The sequence below is a fragment of the Danio aesculapii genome, chromosome 5 (assembly GCF_903798145.1).
Source record: "Danio aesculapii chromosome 5, fDanAes4.1, whole genome shotgun sequence".
In the NCBI taxonomy this organism is placed as follows: Eukaryota; Metazoa; Chordata; class Actinopteri; order Cypriniformes; family Danionidae; genus Danio; species Danio aesculapii.
The window spans coordinates 34,806,064-34,815,752 of NC_079439.1; positions in this window are offsets into that span (position 1 = coordinate 34,806,064).

A 9,689-nucleotide genomic window follows, 5' to 3' on the forward strand; every position below is an offset into this window, starting at 1 on the left:
AAAACAAGATTATTTTGCCCCCATTGCCAGATTATTTGCCGGTCAGGATTTGCCTGCAAAGCCACCTGTAACAGCAATTCCACAGAGGTGAATGTGGCAGTAAATCAGGTAAATGCCTCAATGGTGGGCAGCACGGTGGCTCTGTGGCACTGTCACCTCACAGCAAGAAAGCTGGTTTGAATCCCGGCTGGGTCAGTTGGCATTTCTGTGTAGAGTTTGCATGTTCTCTCCATGTTTGCGTGGGTTCCTTCAAGTGCTCCAGTTTCCCCCAAAGACATGCGCTATAGGTGAATTGAATAAATTAAAATGTCTGCAGTGTACTGTATGAGTGTGTGTGAATGAGTGTATATGGGTGTTTCCCAATACTGGGTTGTGGCTGGAAGGGTATCCGCTGTGTAAAACATGCTGGAATAGTTGGCAGTTCATTCCACTCTAGCGACCTCTAAAATAGAGACAAAGCAAAAGGAAAATGAATGAATAAATGATTCAATGGTGATCATGTATTTACTGTATAGCCTTGGTGACAGTATTATTCCTATATGTTGTGAAAAATACATTCATACATCTAAGACAATTAACAAAAGTTGTTTCAAATATACAATAATAATAATAAAAAAAAAACTCTTGTGGAGGTTACATTCAGCTTAGCAAGTGTTTGTGGGTCCTGGTTCATTTAGTCTGTCAAATATCACTGGCATATAAAAGCTCTAGCTCTTGTTAAAAATTGCACTTACTGAACGTTTAAATGGATGGTTTAATGCTCTTTTTTATGCATTCAGAGTTATTTATACTGATAACGAGTTGGACTATCATGCTCGAGCATAGGTCAAAGTTTCAAAAAATGATTGGATGTTACAAAAAAAGCTTCTGATCCACAAATCTTACTTCCTTTCGAAGAGATGGGTTGCCGCTGGAAGGGCATCCGCTGGGTAAAACATATGCTGGATAAGTTGACGGTTCATTCCGCTGTGGCGACCCCTGATTAATACAGGGACTAAGCCGAAAATGAATGAATGAAATCTTACTTCCAGATGTTGAATTCAGCTTTAAATGTTTTTTCGAGCCTTAACCAAGGTTGGAAATCTTTTTTAGGTGCTTCTCCTGTTAAAAAAAACAACAGATGTTTGACTGAGGAAAGCATAACACTACAGTGTTTGACTGAGAATGATAATGAGTCCTAAGTGTGCTTTTTAATGTGAGGGAGAGCTGATCTTGTTAAGCCCAAGTTAATTTAACCCCTTTACACATAAGTTTTAAATACTTCGGCTGATCCCCCTTCATGAGTTATTTGGAACGCGTCACTTTTATATTTCCATGGTGAGACGTCTGGTTTATGACATGACATGCCACAGCTTCACACACTCCACTGAAGATTAGAGGTGCTGGATTTACTACACTTCAGTACATCAACTTCTAAACTGCATGAAAGTAAAGTGGCAGTTTAACTGGAAGAATAGAGCTAACAGTTAACTAAACAGTGTGTATCTGTTGTTGTAGCGTGTGTAAAATGACAACCTAAACAAATGTTATTTCATTGCTAAGATTGAGACGATTTGATCTTTGAAAAACATGTGCTCGTCTTTCTCTGGCTCAGTGCCAGCCATTGCAGGAAGACAGATTTGAATTTAGCAAATAATCAATAATTCACTAAATGTTCTGATCACACTGGTGTGATTGTACGCTCCAGGGACCAGCATTCCTGATCACACTGTTGTGATTGTATGCTTTAAATTGTTATGATTACAAAGTTGTTCTCCATTTTATGTATAGCAATATCACTGAATGTACTGCAGGTGGCTGCTAAGAGGAATCTGTCATGCTTGTACACTCCTGAGTCAGTAGATCCAGCCATGGTACACCTCCAGGTGCTTGTTTTTTTTCCTGGAAAGAATATTTAAGCTGTAATTATGTCTTAAAGTATTACAGTAACTAACTAAAAGATATTTTGGAGAAAATATGGATGAAGTACTACTCTATAGGCACTAGGTCAAGCATGATGCATCTCCTTTAGGCGTGAGTTGGTCAAAACAGATCAATCCATTATCCTATATTCTGAGAAAGACAGATGGTATTAGGGGTTCAAAATTAAACCACATTTAAAGAGTGTCAACAAATCCACCTTTTTAACTTATTTTAGGTTTAGTTAAGTGTAGTATTTTGAGGGCTCTGTGGAACATGTATACTTATTTACTTTATAAAGTCACATAAAAGGCTTTTGAAATAATTGAAAAATTATCAAGCTCAAAAATGTAATCATGACCTAAAATTAAATATGAGTTTTTTAATGAATGAATGAATAAATGAATGAATTAAAGAAATGATATTCAGTATATATCCAGCAGAGGGACGTATCCATTCCTTTTTAAAAATGTATCTTCTATCTTAACTTTCAACTTTTCTGACAGACTATTAATTGAATGTTCTAAAATTCTGTAAAATCAGTACTTTTTTTTTCAATATTCTTTTAGTTTTGACCAGGCCTTTTGTTTTTTTTTAATTAATACCACAAAGATTTGCAAAAATGCCACTAAAGGACAAGACCTAGATTTTAGTCACATACTATTTATTGTAATAGGTCTCCATATAAGTATATCCATGTTGTCTGTTGCAGTCACGTTTGTGTTTTTGTGAATGATCACAATTGTTCCATGTGCTCGTCAACAAGGCCTTCATTCTGTATAGATATACATTTTTTATAATTATTTTTTTCAGGGTTTTCACCAGGGGCGTTGCTAGACATAAAGCTCTACTGGGCACACCCCCCTCAAAAAAAAAAAAAAAAAATTAAAAAAAAAAAAAAAAAAAAAAATATATATATATATATATATATATATATATATATATATATATATATATATATATATATATATATATATATATATATATATACACACACACTATATATATATATATATATATATATATATATATATATATATATATATATATATATATATATATTTTTTTTTTTTCTTATATATATATTATAAATATTATAAATAAAAGTATTGTTGTTATTATACAGTTATTATTCTAAATAATCTTAAATGTAACTGGAAAACAATGTTTAGACACAACTAGAGTGATGCTAAGATCATTTAAGAAATCTTTTGCATGAATATTAATTTCATTTGAATGAAATTCTATAGGCATATCAATAAAATACAAAAAAAATGATGTGTTATGGGATTATCTGTTATCTTACACATGGCAGAGAATTAGGTTTATTAAGTCTTTACCTCTCTGACTCCTCATCCCTCCTTCTTGCTTCATACTAAATAATCTATGAGGAGGCATGCTTAATAAGATCACCGTCATATTGTTTAAACTTTAGTTTTGTTGACTAGCTAAACAGAAAAAGGCTGTTACGCCGGTTTTACAACGCATGAGCAGCAAGTAGCCTGCTTTTTTGGCGCGCATGTTTACTACCGGGACTCTCACCGAATTGAATTGGTTTTCACCTTTATTTGATAGGACAGTAGAGACTATTGACAGGAAAGCATGGGGAGCAGAGAGAGGGGAAGGATCGACATAGGACCTCGAGGTGGAATTGAACTGAGGTCGCCATGAGCACCGGAGTGCATGTGTTGACGCACTAACCACTATACCACTGGCGCCAACCTGGATAGATATTCATAAGAGTTGTGGCAGATTTATATTGGCAGTTTTGAATAACAATAGGTAATCATTATGATCTAATAATTGCTGTGAAAAAAATCACATTCATTTCAGCGGAGGTCATTTTGGTATGCTCATGTTAGTGTGGCTTTTTTTTTTTGTCATCTAATCAATGTGTGTATGTGTATTGATAGAAAATGTTTAATGTTATTGAAATGAGTTTATGAAATAAACTACAATGTAAATAGACACACCCATATTGAAAACATGAATTTTGAAGCCATTTTTTGTTTTATAAAATACATATTTCTAATAAGGGGCGACGTGGTGGCGCAGTAGGTAGTTTGCCTCACAGCAAGAAGGTTGCTGGTTTAAGCCCCGGCTGAGTCAGTTGACATTTCTGTGTGGAGTTTGCATGCTCTCCCCGTGTTTGCGTGGGTTTTCTCCAGGTGCTCCAGTTTCTACCCACAGATCCAAAGACATGTGATATCGGTGAATTGGGTAAGCTAAATTGCCTGTAGTGAATGAGTGTGTATGGGTGTTTCCCAGTGATGGGTTGCAGCTGGAAGGGCATCAGCTGCGTAAAACGTATGCTGGATAAGTTGGTGGTTCAGTCCGCTGTGGCGACCCCAGACTAATAATGTCACTAAGGCGAAAAGAAGAAATGCATATTTCTAATAAGGAAGTTGATATGAACATTTGAAGTTCTTTATATTTATATTGTGGACCAAAACATTAAAGTCCTGTCAGACTTTATTAACTGAAAACCCTTATAAATCTTATAGGAACCTATGACAAATTAGTCTAATTTCAATTATTCTATTTGATTCATATTTTTGGAAGAAATGTTGCTGGTTTGAGTTTCAGCTGGACCAGCTGGCATTTCTGTGCTCAGGTTTCCCCCACAGTCCAAAGACATGCGCTATAGGTGAATTGAATAAACTAAATTGGCCGTATGTATGCGTGTGAACGCGAGTGTGTATGGGTGTTTCCTAGTACTGCATTTCAGCTAGACATCCGCTTTGTAAAACATAAGCTGGATAAGTTGGCGGTTCATTACACTGTGGCGACCCCAGATTAATAAAGGGACTAAGCTGAAAAGAAAATGATTGAATTAAAGTGAATGTATCTTTTATATTTTGAACACATTTTCCCAATGACTAGTTAATTCAATTAGCAATAAATTGACAGCCATAATACTAACATACTTATGTTGTCTGTTATTTTCCAGGGGTACTGACTGAGTCACAGTGTGGACTTCCTTTCATCCAAAGGAATAAATATCTCACTGTATTTTTTGCTTCTGATGACTCAAGGTTTCTTAAATTGAGCAGAAAAAAAATCTATCATGACAAGAGTATTTATGTATATTTTATAATTATTTGCAAAACATTATTCGACTTAAAAATGGTGAGCACTTTAGATATCATATAGTCTATATTGCGCCACTCTATTTGTGAATGCATTTATTAAAAGATATCCGTACAAGTAGACAAACCTACTAACAGTGTAATGTTTTGATTTATGCATTTTGAGTGAACATGAACATGATATAGCCTACAGTATATGTATAACCAGATTTTCATTATATGACATCTTTAACTGACAAAGTTCCATTGTGTACCTGAATACTATTTAGCAGCTACTTTGTGCAGAGTTAATAAACAAAACAGTCCTGGTTTTCAATGAAGCACATACACCACCTGACAAAAGTTTTGTCATTGATCCCAGTTGTAAATGCAAAAATAATAACTTGACCTCTAGTTGATCATTTAGAAAAGTGGCAGAAGGTAGATTTTTCTGATGAATCTGATGAAAGGCACCCCAATCATCACAAATACCGCAGAAGACCTATTAGAACCCACATGGACCCAAGATTCTCACAGAAATTAGTCAAGTTTGATGAAGGAAATATCATGGTTACATCCAGGATGGGGGCATGTGAGAGATCTGCAGAGTGGATGGCAACATCAACAGCCTGAGGTAGCAAAACATTGTGCTGCCCATTACATTACAAACCACAAGAGAGGGCAAATTTCTCAGCAGGAGAGCGCTCCTTCTTATACTTCAACCTCCACATCAAAGTTCCTGAAAGCAAAGAAGGTCAAGGTGCTCCAGGATTGGCCAGCCCAGTCACCAAACATGAATATTGAGCAGGTCTGGGTCATTGAAGATGAATCCAAAGAATCTTGATGAACTCTGGGAGTCCTGCAAGAACGCTTTCTTTGTCATTCCAGATGACTTTATTAATAAGTTCTTTGAGTCTCACAGCATACATATATATATATATATATATATATATATATATCCACTCCACCATGACTTTATATTCTATACTGTACATTATTACTGTTAAGTGACAAGACTTTTGTCTAAGCAAAGTCAGACCTTACAGTCCTAATTAAATAATTAAAAATCAAGACATGATCATATTTTATTTTGGTAAAATAAGCGTAATCTAGAGGCCTTTGCCTTACATATAAGCCACTTCTAATTCTAAATGATCAACTAGAAGTCGAGTATTATTTGTTGTTCCTAAAACTTGGATAGGAGACAAGACTTTTGTCAGGTGGGGTACATCGAGGTTTATTTAAATGTGAACATTGAAATGCTGGACTAAGTCATCAAGGGTTTATGAACAGTTAATATAAAATAGTGTGGCTGTGAGAGTTTCTAATTTTGCAAAATGTACTGGTACAACTTTGATTAGACTTGGATCCATGTAATTGAACATTAAAGGATTTTAACAAAGTGGTCAGAAAGTGATAAATCAGAGGTAATACAATTGTCAGGAGTCACCCTAGAACAGCAGACCAAATCAAGAGTACAGTATGACCTTTTGAGTGTAGGCACCTTGATAAACTAAAATTAGAATCCACGGATCTTACACTACAAGTAACCAAGAGTAACTAGAAAACACATTAAATTACAGCCTTTGGAGGTTACACTTATACAATAACTACATATATAACAAGCTCAAAGAGCAGCAGCAACCATACACCTACACTGTAAAAAAATGTAATGACAGGAAGTCAACAACAAATAGTTTTTTTTTAATGTAACTTTAACTTATTTTATTAAGTTAATCAGGTTTTTAATTTTTTTAAAGTTTTTCAAAATTCAATTTAACATTTTTAGTCAGTTAAAATGACTAAAAAAGTTAATTGCAGCAAGATGTTTTTACAGTGTATCAAAACAAGTTACATTAATATGCATGTTGCGTACAGTATATTACGATTTAATATTTGTTATATTAAGTTAGAAACAGCAACGTATTGCACCTTGGTACTGTGCATGTCATGACTCATGAGATGACCGTATGCAATACTATTTCTTCAGGTAATAGACATTTCTAAACCAATCCATAGCTGAAATTCATTATATCATATCCCCATTCTTTCTACTGTGTTGTTCAGGAATCTCCATGCATAAAGAAAAATCTTCAAACAGAGATGGTGTTCTTCGGAGAAAACATCTTAATTAATTCGACAATACACATGCACACAAATTCTAGGGCAAAAATGTGCTGCAAATAGTACAGACCACAACTGAAATGTTACCTCAAAAAGGGTTGCTTCCTGTTTAGAGTCAGTGGTGTTGTTGGGAGGTCTAACATCCTAGTCATACAGTTTCTTGTTGTTTGTATATTTTATTCATATTTTAAGATTATAATGACATATTTTATAATTATATAAGGTTTTTGGATGAAAGTCCCAGTGTTTTGTCATGTATGTTCATTACACATTTAACATTGCCCAAAACATAATGCAAACTCCCCTTAATAAAGGAAAAATAAGGGAAGATACAAAGTAACATCATTAGGAAGGTGGAAAAAGGTAACACTTTCCATGTTCATAATGATTTATAACTTTGTAATTATTAATAACCAAACATAACAATTCTCTAAATGTATCTATAAAGACACAACAAAACCTATAATGTATTATAAAGCTACATTTACAGTGTTATTAACACTTGTCAGTGATGCATTTCACTTTTCAATATACATGTTCATAACACATTATACACTAATTTATAAGTATTAATTATTCAATAACACAATTATAAATTTAGCTATAACTCATTATAATAGAGCATAGTTTTTTTTTATAGATTTATTTATAGAAATGTTATGCTTAAAATGTTACCAAAAAAGCAGAGAAAAGAAAAGTCCAAATAACAACGTTAGCGGTCGCCACCACACATCAGTGATGTCTAAAATTCAAATTGTTATTAGTAGCATAAACTGTTATGTGCAGGGTTTAAGGATCTAATTGCAAGGAAACGACTACTGGAAACTTGCCCACAATGAACGTCAGTAGACAAAAATGTATTTGGATAAGCAGTGCTCATAACAAAAGTATCTAGATCAGATCACTAAACCAAACCTCAAACACACAGCCACAGCACACTATCGGAGAGCCCCTTAAGGCCACATGCTCACAGCCAAGAACAAGATCAACCAAAGTGCAGTTATAATCAGATGTTTGTGGCAAATCTGTTTCAGATGCACAAATAACCTTGATCAATTATCCTGATCTTCAACATAGTCTATATTCTAAGTTTGTCAAGCACAAAAACCCATTAAGTCATCTGTTTTGGCAGGTAAATATTCCATACCGAAGGTTAAATGGGTTTATACAATAAAATAAATCTAAAATATAAATATAATAATTTACATGTAGTCGCCAATAGCCCAGTGGTTAGTGCATTGACATGTTGTACTATGGTGCTCATTTATGGAATAAAATCCCTGTCATAATTATTTAATGCGTAAATAAAATTCACGCATCCGTAATTAGAAAATCGTAAAGCAAAACGGAACGTCCTCGTAATTTTACGAGGGTACAATTCTAAAATCTGCGATTAGAACATACACAGATACGACATTTTCCCTGTCTGTTTGTATATGACTAATAAATTTACGATGGGTGTACTTTACAAACACGAAATACAGTTTCACCACGGACACGAAGACCTGATTACGAGCAAAGAGCATAGAATCACCAAGAGGTGACACGCTAGTGCAATTTGGGAAACAGCCACTAGATGGCGTGGCGGCCATTTTGGAATGAAAACTCCAATAGAACAACAGCATATTATAAGTCTGTAAAATAAACTATTAAAAGTGCTGAGGATTGTATTGTCTTCTTTCAGGTTGTATCTCAACTTTAATGCGATTTTTAAATAAACAAAAAAAAAACAAAGCAGCTACTTGCCATCGCGACAGCAATAAGATGCAATGGACAGCCGATCGCTTCACTCCAAAATGGCGGAATCCGGAGCTGTTGCTGTGTGCTGCTGTTGCAATGGAACGTTCTATTGAGTGTCGCCTCTTGCTCATTCTAAGCTCTTTGTTATGAGTACGAATCAAACAGCAACAATCCACTGTCAAAATTACGTCACCGCTCTCATAGGCATTAATAAACAAGCGAGAGTCATCGATCAAAACGGCGCGCCTGCTGGGCACTCGAGCTCCCACACACCGTCTCAGGTAACGTTAAGATTTTTGCTATTCCCTCTTTGAGAAATGTCCGTCATGAGCTGTAATAAAGGTTGAGACTTAATGAGGTCCATTTTCGCAGTGTTTCTTGGACATTTTACAGAATCAAAATTAAGAACGGGCCGAGGATAGAGACCATAATGTAAGTTAACGTTACAGACAGCGAGCGCAGTTTCTCAGTGAATCACTTACTGGAGTTTAACTATAACATGACCTGTTGATTAGGTAACCTTTTTTAACCGTCTAAGTAACTCTCAAACACCCTATAAGATCACCAGAGAACACAAAGTAAATTAGACAGATTAATCCAGTATTAGGTAGATAAAACGAGGAAATCTTTTACTCTTATTAATTAATTGCAACTTCAAATAAATCAGAATAAGCTAAATATAATGTGGTAATTAAGCAATCACAAATTTAGAACAAACACACACGAAAAGAGAGAAATAGAATAGTATAAGGCTAAATGGTAATATAGATGTTTATGGTAATAGTTTATTAATTATAATAATACAATACAATGTAACTAATAGTTTAATCAAGTAATGTAACAAACAAATACTAACAA